Genomic DNA, 19,591 nt, shown 5'->3' with positions numbered 1-19,591 from the left:
GGTAATCACCTTCTCGGAGAGAAATTATGGACGGGTAATAAATGCAAATCAATCACATTTTCAGATGTAACACGAGAGAATAAAAGAAAAAGACGATTGCATTTGATAGCCAACTAAAAAAAAAATTAATAAAAAGTACTTTTCTTACAGAACTCCAGCACACACAGATCATCCAAACTCGGAATATTATTCAGCAGAATGGTCATGTCGGCTGTACACCAGCATCACCCACGACGACAGCATTTGCTGCAACAGTCTCAGTCCTCAATAACAACAATCCAATCTCCAAGTACGAGCTGACAACTCGGTCACAATGTGCTCACCTTTGACAGCCTGTTCTTCATCAAGTCACACGGAACAATCACTGGGAGCAAACGTGCACGCCAATATGCCAAAATGTTCATGTACAAGTTCGAACAAGACTTCTTTGTTGCACATGACCTTCAATCAACTCGATACCTCAGATATTTGACAGCATGTTCTTCCTGTAGACCCATGGTATAGAGTCACTGAACAAACAACTAAATAATATCAACAAGTCTCATCCCAACTTCAGACATACCATTAACTACTCTTTAGAAGCATATCGATTCTTGAACACACCCACCTCCAGAAAGGATTGGCACCTCAGTACGTCACTAGACCACAAGTCTTCGAATACTCTGATGATGCTGCACTTCATGAGCTTCCACCCGACACATATTAAAACAACCACCCCTTATGGACAAGAACTATGCATACAGAGGATTGGTTCAGATGACGAGCAACACGACAGACACCAGGAGTGGCTGAAGTATGTCTTCATAACGACAGGATTCGATGCTCAACTTATTGGTCGCCAGGTCAGACATTGCACAGTGAGAAAACATAATGACCTCCTCAGGAGACAGACACGAGTTAAGACTGACAATGCATCCTTCGTTGTTTAGTAATTTGCGGGTGCGGATAAACTTGTCCATATTCTTTGCAGCCTTCAACACTTTATCAATGAGGATGAGCACCTCATCATGACCTTCAGTACGCCTCCACTTCGAACTTTGAAACATCGTCAAACCTGCAATAGACCTTTATTTTTACCACTTTGGCCAGCCTTCAGGACAAAATCAACCAAAACACTGTAAAAGTCTGTCATTGCGAAAATGCAAGAAGTGTCAGTGTGTCAACATTGGTATTACCTTAACCAGTCGGGAAACCCACTCACCACGTGCAGGGCATGGACAAATGTGGCTCGGCCAACGTTATCGCCGTCAAAACTGCAGGAACTAATGATTAAGCATGATACATTGGCAAGAGCAAGCAAGCATTACGTCAACAGATGAATGGAGAACACGCAACAATCCCCTCACTGTCGGGGAGCACTTCAGCAGTCATGGACATTTGACCTCTGGTCTTTGGTTGACGGTCCTCCAAGGCACACCTCCGGTTATGCAACAACTCAAAACAGAGGCTGATAGCTATGTTCCGTACCATGAGGATGGCCTCAGCCAGCATTTCCAATTCTGGTATCACTGCAGGTGACCCGACTACACTGTACACTCTCAGAGTCATGCACAATCACACTGGCAGACTCATGCAGACACTTTTTCAAACATATGCTCTCCGTGAAATACAAACAGGCACTCACACTAACGTGCATATACCGTCTCACAGACACAAACACCATCAGACTCTCTATCTGTGCCCCTCTATCTCTCTACCTCTCCTTCACACTCACTCACAGACACACGTAAGTGTCTGGGATGAAGTTACATTTGCAGGTACATTTTACTTTGTTAACAAATCACATACAAACTGTAGGCCGACAGCCCATGTGGCATTGCATCAATTTTTACTTTAGAAACAGAACCAGTCTCACTCAAAGTTGGAATACAGACACTAACATTGCGCAATTATTATCTGAGCTGATGTTCAACACCTTTTGTTTCAAACTCAAGTTATCTTGCAATGTGTTTTGAACGGGGTTCTGGGATTTACACATTAGTGACTGGAAACCTGCAACCATTCCAAGTAATTAAAGTCTGAACAGCAATCTCGTCTTTTTTAATACATTGCATCAGTTGTACGGCACAAGAATCTTTTTCTCAAGATTCTGAATCCCATGGTCCTGCCCCAGTGACTACCTGATGAAGCAGCAGCGTTCAGAAAACTCACATTTCCAAATAAACCGGTTGTAGTATGACGTCGTGATGTGTGATTTTTAACAATGTCCTTTATTTGTAAAAAATCAAGTTGACAATGACAGATGTGAAGGAAGTTCTTTTTGCGATTTGACAATACTCATGGATTAAAGAAAATGGGCTCTTTATTTTCTTTTTACCAGTGGCATTTCTGTGCTTTTCCAGAGAGCTCATTCATCATATTATGCAAATCAGACAAACGAGAGAGAAACAGTTGCGCCTGGGTGCATCTGTTCTCAAAACACACGAGTGAGAGACCCCTGCTATCTGAATAAAATTGAGATTACAAAGGAACTTCAACAGTAACTGTGTTCTATGGAAATAAGTTAGAAATCACACAATATGATGTTAAAGTCGAACAGGTTATTTGGAAGTCCGAGCTTTCCGAGCTTACACTTTCTTTAGTTAGCTGTGGAGGAGGATCATAAGTCACAGAATGGAAAGCAAAATACCTCAGTGTCATGCAACTGAAACGGTCTATTGAACAAACCCAGATTGTTGATCTGCAATCATCGTTTACTGTCAATTTTGTGTCCTGTGATCCTCTCCACAGAGACCTGATGAAACAGCAGCCCTGCAAAAGCTACTAATTCCAAATAAACCTGTTGAATAATAACCTGGTGTTGTGGGATTTTTAGCTTCGTCCACCCTAGTCCAATACTGACAACTTCACATCATGGCTTTATTTGGAAATTCAGATGTTGCTAAAGTTTAAGTATCCAAGGATTGACTTGTGCAGCAGGTCGGGCAAAACACACTTCACTGATAGAAGTTCACCACCAAATGACTGTAACTATTAAAGGTGCAAAGAAGAACACAGGTTCTGAAACTTCTTCTGAAAATAAAACAGTTACTCTCCCTATTTCTGACACAAGAGTTTTATGTTTCCCACTTATCTTCACCCTGTGTCTCACCATTGAATAAATGTGAACTGCTTATGCCACACAGAGCCACTGGTGATTGTAGCAGCTCGGAGGCAATGAATCCTGCAACGAGACACGGCAAAGAAGCCCCCCAACGAGACAAACGATCAATCCAGGAAAGCGATGATGATGTTGATCAAATAGAATACAGAAGAACCTTGACATCATCCATGCCGTGTTGATTGGCATCGCGTCCATAAGGATCGACTACTGCACAACCAAACGTCTGTGACGACAGTGTGAAGTATCTGCGACATGTACTGCAGCGATTCCCCAAACGTCGTTACCATTACGAAATCAACAACGACTTTAAATTAGACTGATGAAAATGACAGACAATTTGGAACACCAACCACCTGTAAGACGTCCAAGAAATTAAGTATTTGGAAGGGCAAGTATAGCGCCATTCCATCACAGCGCTGGTTCTACTTCCTGCAATGCATTTTTAAATAACATTGTCATCTTGCTGCAGCGCAGCGACTGCAATGGTTCGAGAGACCTGTTCATTACCACCATCTCAGCAAGAGATGGCCCATTCCAGGATTTGGTATTTTTGAAATCCCATTAGACACGAACGTGTGTCACAACATCCCTGTTCAGTTTTTTTTTGAATGAAAATATTTAATTGAAAAACGTATCTCTCCCTGCCCTTTTAAATAGTTATGAACTGGTTCACAAAAAAAGACACAAACATTGTTGTCAAGTGATATAGCTTTATTACTGTTACTTAAGAGGTTGAATTATATTTGCTTTATTGTGGATAAGGCTAGACCCTGACCCCATAATATTTGAAGAACATAGGCCAGACCGTAAATTTTCCAATGGTTGTGAGCAGGTGTGAAGTTGATGTTCCAGGACTGACACAGCTGGCCCAACCACTCAGTTTTGAAAACAATAGAATTTAATTTCAGACTACTGACTGAAAAACCAACAAAACAGAAACGAATTTAGATTAACTTAACCCATTTCAAAACTCAATTGATTCTATCGCACATTAATGGTACAGTACTGATAATTGCAAGCAAACAACCCTTTTCAAACAAAAAATCAAACACAAATTCTTACAGGAGCAGTAGCAGTGAGAAGGAGGATAAGCATGGAACTTCTACTTTGGGTGGCCAGCAGCTTCTCTGGATTCACAGTTAAAACGTGACGATCAGTTACAGACAAAACAGGTTGTGCAAATCAAACCAAACCAAATCCTTAACTGGCAAAATCGATCACCCCCTTTCAATGTAGACTTATTTGATTAAAAAAAACACTTAAAGACGCCTTTTTTCAAACCGATATTCTCAAAAATATCAGTAAGTCTCCCGGTACAACCCGTCTTAAAATTAGACAACATAACCTTCACAACAAAGTAACATCGTCACAACTCCACTCTTAAGAAAAAAAAATAAATGTCCAAAGATGACTCCATTTTTAAACAACAGTGAGTACATTGCAATCTCTATAAATATTACATTGAATATAAACATGCAAATATGCACTACTACATTCTGATTCAATCGGCAAAACTACCACCACCGAACACCTCCGTTTTGTCCTTTAAATCTCAACAATGCGTCAGCAATCACGTTCCATTGTGCTGCCATATGCACAATTTTCAATTTGAATGTTTAGAACGACAGACTCCATTTAAGCAGTCTGGAAATTATGTCGTAAATCTCTGAACATATTTCAGAGTGTTATGGTCAGTGTATATGATTGTCTTGGGTACATAACTGGTAACATAAATATAGAAATTTTGCAATGTTAACATCAACCTGAAAATCTCCATGTAAACTGTCGAACATTTCTGCTGATGAATGCTCAGTTTCTTGGAGAGATACCCGACAGGTCTTAATATCTTCTCATTGTCTTCATAGAACACCACTGCATAGACGCCCACATCACTTGCACCAATGGCAACCTTGAACGGTTTTGCGTAATTATGCTTGTCGATCACTGAGTCAGTTGTAAGTACTAATTCCAGTCTGTCAACTGCCTTCAGACAGTTTGCCGTCCATTTAATCTTTTTATTTTTCTTCAGTAACGCAGTGAGTGGAGCAGCCACAGTGCGAACATTTAGTAAGAACTTCTGATAAAAATCCACTATTCCTGTTGATGTCCAAGTCGAATAATATGGCAGAAGAATGTGACTTGGGCATTGCTAAATTTAATTTTAGACACGAATGTTATCAAGCCTGCCTTCAGAAGTCGATCGAATAATTTCGCAAAAAAAGTTGCATATGTTCCTTCCAGCTGTGTTTCAAATTCACATCAGGTCATCAAATCAAACTGCACAATTTGATGATCAGGAAATGACTTAATTGGGTAACTTTAAAATATGGCTGGCATATCTTTCATGCCAAACACCATGTTTTTAATGTGATACAGTGCAATTGGCGTTACGAAAGCGGAAATTGCTTCATTCTTTCTGACCAAGGTCAGAAATCATCTGAGCATGTCTAACTCATAAGTGTACGTTACTTCTTCCACGTTGTCAACACAGTCTTCCAAACGTCGAAACAGATAAGCATTTTTTTTAAAAAAACTGCATTGATATTGCAGTACTGCACACATTCTATCTAGTTTTGGCACCAATACCACGGGATGGCTCGATACTTTGTCACTCACTTTGATTATATCGCCTTAAAGCATTTCAATGTCCTTTTGAAATCGTGCCAACTTACGAATGTTACTCTTACAAGGATTTGGTCCATAGGAACATCTTAACCTTTATCCACATCATGCACAATTCGATTAGTACTTCCCAGGTTATTTTCAAACGACTCTCCATGCGATAGCATTAACGCTTCCAGGCCGGTTCGATTTTCCTCTGGACGGCCATTAAATCATTTATCCCAATTTATGGCATCTTCATTATTTTCCAATGCAATTTGAAGTGTGTCCAGTTCAGAATCCTCTGAACCTAGTTCTTCAGTTTGCATTATCACTGATACAGATTCATTTTGCTTTCCTTCCGTGTCAAAATATATTTTGAACACATTGTCATGACAGACTCAGTGAGATTTTTTCTCTGTCTGGATTACTTATCAAATGGCTCACCTCTCTCAAATTCCTATGGCAAGACAAGGCCCACAGAAACATATGTTTACAAGTCCGTCCAGGAAGTAAGACATCGTTGCGATACAAAATTGCAAATTTTTGATTTCCAGAATTCTTCCTGTTAAATTTTCTACTGTGGGACTTCCAAATGTGTCGAGTCAGCCCCCCATCTCTATTTGCTCCTTCCCTAAATCCTGACGCATAGACCAAATATGTGGTCTTTGAATTCTGACTCACCAATTTATCGTTATTCAATTTTCCCAGTTCTCTCCCTTCTTGCCTAGAAACTCATCTAAATGTATTCAATGTGGTCGATTCATTTGGTGCATCTCTGACGGCAAGAAGTAAAAACCAAATTTCCTTGTCCTAATCACAAGGTTAGTCATGAGTACGTGCGATTGGCATTATACTTAAAGCCTGATGCCACCTTTGCAGTGCTCCCAGTGATGCTTGACCTTGTGCAGTAGACTTCAATTATTTTATTCGAAGCAGTGTATATCATCCTTGAATTTATTTGTTGTAATTTTTCACCATCTATCTGCTTGTATCTCTGTGGGAAGTCCACATCTCGTGAAAAAAAATTGAGTAAATCCGCGACAATCTTTTCAGCTGCGAGATACGTTGGCTCGGTGGCTCAGTGTTAGCACTGTTACCTCACAGTACCAGGGGCCCAGCTTCGATTGTAGCCTTGGGCGATTGTCTGCTTGGTGTTCGCAAGTTCTCCACTCCTGTGCATGGGTTTCTGCTGATTATGTGTTGCTGGAAAAGCACAGCAGGTCAGGCAGCATCCAAGGAACAGGAGAATCGACGTTTCGGGCATAAGCCTTTCTTCCTGAAGAAAGACTTATGCCCGAAACTTCGATTCTACTGTTCCTTGGATGCTACCTGACCTGCTGTGCTTTTCCAGCAACACATTTTCAGTTCTGATCTCCAGCATCTGCAGTCCTCACTTTCTCCTCCTTTCTGCCGATTGCTCTGTTTTGCTCCTTCCATCCAAAGATGAGCAAGCCAGATGAATTGGCCATGCTAAATTGCCCACTGTGTTCTTTCTCGGTCTTTTAGTCAGGGTTAAATGTAAAGCAATAGTTTTGTGGAATGTGAATGGGGCTGGGTGGGTTACTCTTCAGAGGGTCGGTGTGGGCAGAAATGCTTGTGTCCACACTGTAGATATTCTTTTAATAAAACACAATGGAATGGCTTCTGAAAGTGTAGTCGACACAGACATTATTGGTAACAAATACTGACTCCCACTTTTCTTTTTAGGTGGCGATTCTGCACAATCGATTAACGCTCTTCTTGAAGGTTCCTTAAGTGCCTGAATAGGTATTAAAAATGTAGGTTTTATGCCTGCCTGTGTTTTCACATTACCTGACATGAACATTTGGCAAAATTCAACTACATGCTTGCGCGTTCCAGGCCGGTAATTTTTTTTTTTGTATTTTAGTTTAAGTTTATCTCTCCACTAAATGACATCAAGAAAGGGGCTACCGTTTGTAGTAACGGCAGTTGCTTTCAAAATTGACACATTGGTGAATGCCCAGAGGCTGGAAGTAATCCAATATCCCCTAAAAAATTGAGATGGAGAAAGAGAACTTGCTCCCTTTCTATTTATGCCCGCAACTTGCAGCCATTGTCAGATTATATGGGTCTGGACTGAACACATTTCTGTCAATGAATGTGAAATGCTGGAGCATTTTGTTATTTTGCAGAAGGCAGGGATTCAACCAATCGGAGAACCATTAGTATAATCGGGAATAGAGACCCGTGGAAAGAGTATCTGAACAATGACGCAAAAAATTACATCTGGATGTGGACTCTTCGGGATCAATTCAGGTTATACTTAACTGGCCAAAATGGTGGACTGAGTGTTGAAAGCGTGTTTTCTGTAATTCAGTCTGTAATCCGTCATCGAGAATGTGAAAGATCATTTACTGAAGTGAGTTGAAGATCACTTGGTTGATATTCTAAAAATCTTCAGACAGACAGTAGACAACAGGTGCAGGAGTAGGACATTCAGCAAATTCGAGCCTGCACCGCCATTCAATATGATCATGGCTGATCAATCCTAATCAGTATCCTGTTCCTGCCTTATCTCCATAACTCTTGATTCCATTATCTTTCAGAGCTCTATCCAACTCTTTCTTAAATGAATCCAGAGACTGGGCCTCCACTGCCCTCTGGGGCAGAGCATTCCACACAGCCACCACTCTCTGGGTGAAGAAGTTTCTCCTCATCTCTGTCCTGAATGGTCTACCCCGTATTTTTAAGCTGTCTCCTCTGGTTCGGCACTCACCCATCAGCGGAAACATGTTTCCAGCTGCCAGAGTGTCCAATCCTTTCATAATCTTATACGTCTCAATCAGATCCCCTCTCGGTCTTCTAAACTCAATGGTATACAAGTCCAGTCGCTTCAGGCTTTCAGTGTAAGTTAATCCCGCCATTCCAGGAATTGACCTCGTGAACCTACGCTGCACTCCCTCAATAGCCAGAATGTCTTTCCTCAAATTTGGAGACCAAACCTGCACACAGTACTCCAGGTGTGGTCTCACCAGTGCCCTGTAAGCTGCAGAAGCACCTCTTTGCTTCTATACTCAATTCCTCTTGTTATGAATGCCAGCATGCTATTAGCCTTCTTCACTACATGCTGTACCTGTTTGCTTGTCTTCATTGACTGGTGTACAAGAACACCCAGATCTCTCTGTACTGTCCCTAAATTGATTCCATTGAGGTAGTAATCTGCCTTCCTGTTCATGCCACCAAAGTGGATAACCATACATTTATCCACATGAAACTGCATCTGCCATGCTTCTGCCCACTCACCTGACTTGTCCAGGTCACCCTGTAATCTCCTAACATCCTCATCACATTTCAGCCTGCCACCCAGCTTTGTAACATCAACAAATTTTCTGATGTTATTGCTGATACCATCTTCTATATCATTAACATATATTGTAAAAAGCTGTGGTCCCAGCACAGATCCCTGCGGTACCCCACTGGTCACTGCCTGCCATTCCAAAATGGAGCCGTTTATCACTACCCTTTGTTTCCTATCAGCCAACCAATTTTCAATCCAATCTAGTACTTTGCCCCCAATACCATGAGCCCTAATTTTACTCACTAACCTCCTGTGTGGGATTTTATCAAAAGCTTTCTGAAAGTCCAGGTACACTACATCTACTGGATATCCCTCGTCCATCTTCAGAGTTACATCCTCAAAAAATTCAAGAAGATTAGTCAAGCATGATTTCCCCTTCTTAAATCCATGCTGACTCTGACCTATCCTGTTACTACTATCCAGATGTGCCGTAATTTTATCCTTTATCATAGACTCCAGCATCTTTCCCACCACTGAGGTCAGACTAACTGGTCTATATTTACCTGCTTTCTCTCTCTCACCTTTCTTTAAAAAAATCTGCAATGATGTCTGTTCAGAAACAAAATCTTGCTATGTTTCTCTGCTAGTGAATACTGACCTCCATTTACTTCGTACCTACTAAATGAATCACAACATTGTTCCCCAGCTCAGGATCATATCTCACCGATGGCTGAATAGCTGCGAGACGAGGAGCTGCTCAGAAAATGGCAATTTACTTCCCTGAAGATGAAGTGTGTCCCTGTCGTGAATCAAATTAAATCAAAATCAGATCACCTCCTGATCACACAATGGAAGGAAAGGGAGTGGAATGAAACAGTCCAGAACCTGGGAAAGTGACAGATGTGTCAGAGCTTCCAAGAGGTTTGGAACGGCCAGAGGGAGTTTTAATCCAAAGAGATTCCTCTGGACATGACTATCAATCCTCTGACTGGTTCTGTCATGCAATTAAATCTTTCAGCGACCATGATTAATTATTGTGGGTGGGATAGTTGGAGTTGATGTTAATCAATTAAATTGTTCAGGACATATCGCATGGTGCACATAGGCATTTAAACCTGGTGAGTAGTTTGCTGGGGGATATCTGGCATTATAACAACAATGTCTCTCGATTAAAGTTAGAAAGCCTGCCTTCAAATACCACCTTCCTTGAAGGTGTATCAGTTGGTTGCATCCGCGTGAATTGTGGATTAGTTTCAGCATTTCTGCAAGTCTAAGTTAAATTCCACCTCTCCCTGACGTGTGTCAGAACATTCTCTGTCATGTTGATGAAATATAATTCTGGAAGGCAAATTGAGAGACTCTATGAAAGTGTTACCAAACGTGTTTAATATTCACGACGCTGTTATTGTGATATCAGTGATAAGTAATGCAAACGCCCAGTAATCCCCTGTGGGACGGAGCTTTAATGCTACCGCGGTATGTTGAATTTGATATCAATGTGTATCTGGAATGAAATGCATAATGATGGCCATGAAATTATGTTTCTTAAAAAAAGTATTTTAAATCTGATTTGGGCAGGCCTACATCGAAACTAAAGAAACTAGCTCAGTCGGCAACACATTCTTTGCCTGAAATTGTGAGGTCCAATTAAAGCACTGGACAGGTTCTGCAAGATGCACTTAATAAAGCTCACTATATTCATTGGAAATCAACTTTTATTTCCTCCATCACTACTAAACACGGAGATACGTGGCATTAGTTTCCTCTGCAAACTTCACTCAACTTATCTCAATGTTCCTTCAGTGGAACGAATTATGGAATTGCAATATGAGTGTACTGACAGCACAAGGACTGCAGCAGTTCAAGTTCTCTCCACTGCTCAAATAAATGCAGGACTATATAGAAAACTGAACATTATTGAATCGTTTCTTAAGATTATGTGGTAAATGGAGAATAAATATTTCCTGAGTAGATCAACAGTTATTTTTTAAGCTTGCTGCTCTGCTGCGCTGTTCCAGCCACACATGACCAATTGCAGTGTCATGGCTTTCAAAGCTATTGACGTAGTCTGCAAGTTGATAAGGTTTCACGTAGTAGCCTGACAGAGAAGGTGAATTACCATGGAACCCATGGTGTACAAGGTCGACGGATAAATAATTGGCTGGGAAACAGGAACCAGAGTAATAGTTGCAGAAAGCTTCTCAAAATGGAGAACTGTGACCAGTCGCTTGCACGGGGCTGCGTGGTGGGACCATTGTTGTTTGTGAGAAACATACATGAGCTTGAGGAAGGTGTACCTGCTCTGAAAGCAAGTGACACTAAGATTGGTGGAGGAGCAGAGGGTGAAGCGAACTGTCAGAGACACAGATAAATTGGAAACGTTGGGTGGACAAATAGCGAATGGAATTCAATCCGGCAAATGTAAGGTGATGTATTTTGGAAGGTCGAATTCAATCGAGAACTGAACAATTAATGGAAATGCTTTGGGGAAAGTCATGTACAGTGAGATCTGTGCGTTTAGGTACATGGCGCCCTGAAGGTGGCAACACAGGTCAATAGGATGGCCAAAAAGCCATATTGCATGCGTTCCTTCATCAAACGGGACAATGAGTGCACTGGTCAGCAGGTTATGTTTATGTTGCATAAGACTTTGTTTCGTCACATTTGGGATACTGCGTATTATTCTATTTGACAATGATGTGGTCGTTTAGAAGAGGGTGCAGAAAAGTTTCACCAGTTCTTGCCTGGTATGGAGGTTCCTAGCTATGAAGAGACGTTGAATAGATAAGGATAGCTTTCAATAGACGGAGGCTGATAGGGTTTCAGTTTGATGTCGACAAAATCACGAGAGTTTAAGACAGAATGGAACCTTTCCCCAGAGTTTGGGACTCAAATGCTCAGGCTCACGAGTTCAAAGAGAGAGTGTAAAAGATTAAGGGAGATAAGTTTCGAATTTTCTTTACGCAGACGCTGGTGGATGCCTGGAACACCTTGGAGGGGAAGGTGGTAGAGACGGATACAATAGCGTCAAATAAGATGTATCTAGACAGATGCATGAATGGGTAGGGAGCAGAGGGATATGGCTGCTTAGAAAATAGATGGCAGGTTCAGATAGAGGATCTCGATCACCGCAGCTTCGAGAGCTGAATAACCTGGAACTGAGCTGCAATTTTACTTGCTTTTTGTTCTTTCTTTGAACATTGTCATGCCATTTTCTAGATTTTGAGCCATCGCTCTGAGTGACAACCAAAGCGTATCTAACTCCTCCTCACTGTGGCAAGGGTTATACTTACACTGTGCGTTTCTCACTCCCACTACCCTCTGAGTGAAAAGAATACTTAAACGACTGTCCTCCTCGTATATCTACCTTTGAATGTTAGTCTTTCTACCCATCTGTGATCACGCCACAAAAACGAACAGTGTCTTTCAGTGTGCCAAATTTGCTATAATTTTATGCTTCTCACTCATGTCACAAAGAGACTGTTCTGCTCATAAGAAAACTCAGTGACAGTTAAAGTAGTGTTCACAATTATAGGCACCACCATCTGCCCACATCCAGCCACCCGCTAACCACAGCCCTCTGCTCTGCATGTTCTGACATTTAGTGGATGCAATAATTTGCCTTCAGCTTCTGACAACCAATGGCTGCAAACCGTTACCGTGTATTGGATATATTAGATAAGGTTACAGAAAATTCCACGTGTTTCGGTTGCTAAATTAAGTGGAAAAACGGTGAAAAGGGAGAGATTAAATTCATTTAAATGTCAGCATCGTTGGCTATGCGTAGAGTCACAGGAGATTGATGAGTGTTTAACGAGTACTTCTCATCGTTGTTTACTCAGGACAGAATCATGTACGCTAAGGAAACAAGGGAAGGAATGCTGATATTTTGGACAGTTTACCACGACAAGAGATGTTTGCAACCTTTGAGCTTATTACGCTGGTTAAATCCCCTTCACCTGATCAAGTCCGTTCTCAGAAGATGTGGGAGACTAGCGAAAGATTGCAAAGACCCTTGCAGACATTTTTGTTTCGTCTTTAGCGACTGATAAGGTTCTGGATGTCTGGAGATTTTAATCGATGTAGCGAATGCAAACAAAGCTACTATAGTCAAGTGAGTCTGACATCAGGGGTAAGCATATTGTTGGAGGAAGTATTGACGGCCGGGATGAAGCATCATTTTAATTGGTTTGATGATGGATGTATGCGCGGGAATTCATATCTGACAGTCAGCATGGTTTTGTGACGGGCAGGTCGTGCCTCACAAATATAATTGAATTCTTTGAGAAGGTGACTAAGGAGGTGGACGAGGGGAAAGCGGTAGATGTGGTATATATGGAATTTAGTAAGGCGTTTGATAAGGTTCCCCATGGTAGACTACTGCAAAAAATACGGAGGTATGGCATTGAGGGTGAGTTGGAGGTTTGGATTAGGGGTTGGCTGGCTGGAAGAAGACAGAGGGTAGTAGTTGATGGCAAAGGTTCATCTTGGAGTGCCGTCACTAGCGGTGTTCCGCAAGGATCTGTTTTGGGACCATTGCTGTTTGTCATTTTTATAAATGACCTGGAGAAGGGGCTAGAAGTTTGGGTGAGCAAGTTTGCGGATGATACGAAAGTCGGAGGAGTTGTAGACAGTGAGGAAGGATGTGGCAGGTTACAGCGGGATTTAGATAAGCTGCAGAACTGGGCAGAAAGGTGGCAAATGGAGTTCAATGTAGCTAAGTGTGAGGTGATTCACTTTGGTAAGAGTAACAAAAAGATGGGGTACTGGGCTAATGGTCGGATACTTGGTAGTGGGGATGAGCAGAGGGATCTTGGTGTCCATGTACACAGATCTTTGAAGTTGCCACCCAGGTAAATAGTGCGGTGAAGAAGGCATATGGCATACTGGCTTTTATTGGTAGAGGAATTGAGTTCCGGAGTCCTGAGGTCATGTTGCAGTTGTATAAGACTCTGGTGCGGCCACATCTGGAGTATTGTGTGCAGTTTTGGTCGCCATACTATAGGAAGGATGTGGCACTGGAACTGGTGCAGAGGAGGTTTACCGGGATGTTGCCTGGTATGGTAGGAAGATCGTATGAAGAAAGGCTGAGGCACTTGGGGTTGTTTTCATTGGAGAAAACAAGGTTTAGGGGTGACTTGATAGCGGTGTACAAGATGATTAGGGGTTTAGATAGGGTTGACAGTGATAATCTTTTTCCACGTATGGAGTCAGCTATTACAAGGGGGCATAGCTTTAAATTAAGCGGGGGGTGCATATATAGGACAGGTGTTAGGGGTATGTTCTTTACTCAGCGAGTCGTGAGTTCATGGAATGCTCTGCCAGTAGCAGTGGTGGACTCTCCCTCATTATGGGCATTTAAACGGGCATTGGATAGGCATATGGAGGATAGTGGGCTAGTGTAGGTTAGGTGGGCTTGGATCGGCGAAACATCGAGGGCCGAAGGTCCTGTACTGCGCTGTAATCTTCTATGTTCTATGTTCTATATCGCTCAAATCCACCAACTCAGGCAAAATCCTCGTAAACCTTTTCTGAACACATTCAAGTTTTTTAAACATCTTTCCGATAGGAAGGAGACAAGAATTGCACGCAATATTCCAATGTCTTGTGCAGCTGCAACATGACCTCCCAATTCCTGTCGTCAATACTCTGACCAATACAAGAAAACGCACCAAACGCCTTCATCACTATCCTGTCTACATGCGACTCCATTTTCAATGAGCTATAGAACTACACTCCAATGTCTCTTTGTTCAGTAACACTCCCTCCGACCTTACCATAAAGTGTATAAGTCCTGCTAAGGTTTGCTTTCCCAAAATGGGCGGCACAGTGACTCAGTGGATAGCACTTCTGCCTCACACACCACGGTGACTGTGTGGAGTTTGAACATTGTCCCTGTGTCTGCGTGGGTTTCCTCTGGGTACTACAGATTCTTCCCACAGTCCAAAGATGTGCAGGTCAGATGAATTGGCCATGCTAAATTGCCCATAGTGTTCGGGGCATTAGTTAGAGGGAAATGGGTCTGGTTAGGTTACTCTTCGGAGGTTTCGGTGTGGACTGGTTGGGCCGAAGGACCTGCTTCCACACTGTAGGGAATCGATTCAGAACCTAACATTTATCTGAATTAAATTCCAACTGCCACTTCTCATCCCATTGGCCCATCTGATCAACGACCCGTTGAAATCTGAGATAACCTTCATCGCTGTCCACTATACCTCCAATTTTGGTGTCTTCTGCAAGCTTACTCACTCTGACACTCACAACCAATTATTTATATAAATGACGAAATGTAGTGGACCCAGTACCGATACTTGGGGAACTCTACTGGTGACAGGTATCAGTTCTAATATGTCTTGTTTTTTAGAGTTTGTTAAACTATCTGGCTTGTAATTTCTGGCCTTAACGTTATAACTTTTCTTCTACTGACAGTTGCAAAATTCCAGTCTTCTGGCAACCACTCAGCGTCTGGATAAAACAAGTTTATGCCCAGGACACTTTTCACTCATCTTCTTTTTTCAAAGTTCTTCCATGAGTCTCATTTTAAATAGGTTTGTTGTCAACAGTTCACGCACCATTCTACTCAATATGTCTTCTCATTAAAGCAAAAACATTCATGATGCATAGTTTTTCTTCAGTCACCATGGGCGCAGTAGCATTTCCCTCTTTCATAAATTGTCGTGTTACGATTCATGCAACATGATAACTATGGATGACCTTCCTCAGAATCAAATGTTACTTCTCAAATGAGACAAAGACTAAGTCACAAAAAGAATAATTCCAGTGACATGCTGAACACTAACTCCCGCCTTAAGAACAACTGTATGCTCTTGATAAAATGGAAATCCATTCTGAACAGAAACCCACCAGTAAATTAAACCAAGGTTCTCATTTTAACTGGAAATCGAAGTTGATCCTAATTGCAGATGTAATACTAATTAAAACCTTCCCCCTTAAATCGAATGTTGAATTTGATGGCAACACACGATATAATAATAATTCTTTTTGCGATGTTATCATATGTCCCAACTATGAAATAAGCACAGCCTAACTCTGTCCTATTCCTCAAGCTCATGATTAACTTTATTCAGCTGACACTGTGAATGCTAATTGGACCAGTAATTATACTGGACTACTAAACATAGCCATAAGCCCAGCTCATTCTAAAGGTTAATCCATTCCTCAATCGACCTTGCAGCAAAATTAGATTTTTGTACAATGTACCATCTGGTGAGGTACTGAAGCAAGGCCATTTAGATTAAACCTGACAATTTCTTCAGTAAGACGGTGCCTTGTTTGTTGAGGAGGAGGGGTGTTAACGGTGGGGTGGGGAAAGTCTATCGTGGCTGTGCAGCTACAGCTACGGAGAGTACACACTATCAGTGTTTCACTTCCGAAGGTGAAATCACATTTCACACACAACACCGCCTGCTCCCCTCAACTCCACCGCACATCTCGGATTATTTCACTGTTTTGGGAAACTACGATGAGTTTTATGTATTATGACATGAATCTTTTCACAGATTAAGCAACTTAGATGCAGTCTGTATATGTTGAATAATGAAGAGGGAATACGGAGTGATGCTTGTAATGCAAAGCATTTTATTTGGAAATCTGAGAGATTTTGAACGAAGGTATAGCCAGAGAGATTGGCCGTGATTAAGAAGCTCTCCAGGTTCGTGGCCAAATTATTTCGAGATGTAGCTTGAAAAGCTGACAGCTGGTTATTCAAGCAAGACATCTCCTTGCTATTTTTAAAACACGTTCAATGGAGAGAGATGATTCAAAACCTAATGGTTACCGTAAGTCGGCTCCAGTCACGGGCGTATGCCTGAAGGACTTACTCTGAAGGCACATAGAGTCATAAAGTCATAGAGAAGTACAGCATGGAAAAAGACCCTTCGGCCCAACCCGTCCATGCCGACCATATATCCCAACCCAATCTAGTCCCACCTACCAGCACCCGGCCCATATCCCTCCAAACCCTTCCTATTCATATACCAATCCAAATGCCTCAAATAATGAAATTTTACCAGCCTCTGCCACTTCCTCTAGCAGCTCATTCCATACACGGAGCGCCGTCTGCGTGAAAACGTTGCCCCTTAGGTCTTTTTTATATCTTTCCCATCTCACCCTAAACCTATGCATTCTAGTTCTGGACTCCAGACCCCAGGGAAATGACTTTGTCCATTTACCCGATCCATGCCCTTCACGGTTTTGTAAACCTCTATAAGGTCACCCCTCAGCCTCCGACGCTCCAGGAAATACCGCCCCAGCCTTGTTCAGCCTCTCGCTATGCATTATTGTGGACGACAGCAGACCAGACCCCAACTGACCATGAATCGACTCATACCCCAAAGTCTGTTGTGCAGATGGCATAGCACCAAACATATTCATTTTTCAAAGGCAAGTATCAGACACTGAGTTTCAGATATGATTTAATTCGTCTACAGTGATGCTTTCATGAAAACTTAATTCATCCTTACTGCAGAGATAGTATACAACAAATCGAATATCTTATTATATTGACGGTCTTAACAAGTCAACGCCTTATTTAAACATTAATTATCAATACTGCCAATGCAGGTATCATCACATAAACACAAATCTTGTGATGGCGATTCGGTAACACAATGATAATTCAACGCAGCTGAGGCAGTGCCATGGTTGTCCCGTGGTTAGAGCTGCTACTTCGCAAGTGCTCGGGGCTCAGGTTCTATTCCACCCTCGGAAAACTGCATGTGAGGAGTTAGCACATTTTCTCTGCGTGCCTTTTTTCCATGTGCGCTGGTTTCCTCCAACAACCCAAATATGCGCAGGTTAAGTGAATTGACCATGGCAAATTTACCATACTTTTTCGATACATATAAGTTCTGGGCAATGAGCAAAATAAGGCATGTATATGGATGGGTTCCTCTTTGGTATGTCGCTGTGGACTTGTTGGGCTGAAGGGCCTGTTTCCACACCGTGGGGATTCTGATTCTAATTCTGAATAATCCAGCAGAAAGAAATGACGAAAGAAATATTATCTGCCTTATGACATATAAGAGGACGACTCACTGCCTGAGCCCTCACTCGAGCAACAGAGAACGCAGCCATTCAGCTCCAGGAGCCAGCAAACAGCATCGACTGCGTGAAAGCAAGTAGTTTGATTCTGTGTCAGCGTAATGGTGCTCACTCATGATTGTTTTGCCTTCCGATGAAAAAAGCGAGTCCTGGGAACGTCACAGCTATTTATTAAATGCCCGTCAGAGGAGACCGTGCGACACGAATATGACAAGATCCGTTTGGCAGAGAAACAAGACAGAGCGCCTCGAAAGGGCACAGTGTCGTCTCACTATTGCAAGCAGTGTCCAATGAAGAATGACTAAAAAGAAGGACTGAGAGATTCGTGGATTATATGGAAAAAACAATTATTTTTCAAATGTGTAACCTTCTTGGAAACATTTCCAAGATTAATTCTAACAAGTTTATTTTTCATTTGAATCGTAATGTCGGGCTTAGAGATGTAAGTTGGGGATTCAAAAACAAAATATGGCCAGATGTTACACAACACCAAGTTTCACACCAACAGCTTTATTTGAAAGCACACGTTTTCGAATCGCTATTCTTTGGCCAAGTTCAGCAGATTTCCCCATGAGGTAGGAGCAGCATTTCGAAACCCGTGATTTCAAATAAACCTGCTGAACTGTCGTATGGTGTCGTGTAACGTCTGACCCTATTCACCCCAATCCAACACCAGCATCTCTGCATCTTCACTGTTAGAAAATATGGGCTGCAGGTACTATATTTGTTTTCATTTGATGTGCTGTTAATGTTTGAGAATGGTGGATAATGAGAGCTTGTAGCTAATATTCGTGTATCTCTTTGGGAACGGCCATATTGTGTTTATAACGTGGACATGAAACAAATATTCTGCATTTAATTTACTGCGCTGCTAACGAACTCTCATTCACGATATCATCATTTTTGTAACAGAGAAGCCGTCAGTGCAAATATGGAAATAGATGAATCCCACCTCAGTACAATTGGGTAATTTACGATGCTTTTTTCAAATGTTCTTAACTCAGGATAAGTGTATGTGACAATACCAGCAGAAATTCCCTCTTTAATAAAGTGTGACCAAGAAATGTTTTAGTAAGCTGTATGATGACGGTTCTGTTCCTTTAATAAGGTTATGCTGTCCTTCAGTTTCTTTCGAGAGATGTTATCAAGGCAGAAATGTCGATATGTCTGGAATGGCTACTTACAATTATGTCTGAGAATGGCCTGTTCGCCCAGCTCAGATTATTTTTTCCGATACGATTTAATTTATGCTGGTAGACAGAAAAACTGTTTGCAGCAGGTAAGCTGCGAAAGTGAAAACAGGTTGCATGCTTCAAAAGATACTTCTGGGTGGATTCTTCCCTATGAAATCTGCCCTGCCTGTAAAGACGTGCATTTGAATTTACTATTTACCAATTGTCAACTTGGCCGCAAAATAAAAAGTCAGCTTGTGCAAAGTGAGCTACTTGAATGCGCAATGGGCAATGTGTTGCAAAACATATCTGCAATCACTGAGGCTCCAGTAGGAAGAAGCAAAAGAGAACATATATTTCTGGTAAGCTCAGCAGGTCTGGCGGCAGCTG

This window comes from Chiloscyllium plagiosum, unplaced genomic scaffold (assembly GCF_037043375.1).
Source record: "Chiloscyllium plagiosum isolate Xiang-an unplaced genomic scaffold, Cpla_swu_hap1 HiC_scaffold_52, whole genome shotgun sequence".
Lineage (NCBI taxonomy): Eukaryota > Metazoa > Chordata > Chondrichthyes > Orectolobiformes > Hemiscylliidae > Chiloscyllium > Chiloscyllium plagiosum.
Note: the sequence above shows the minus strand (reverse complement) of the source record.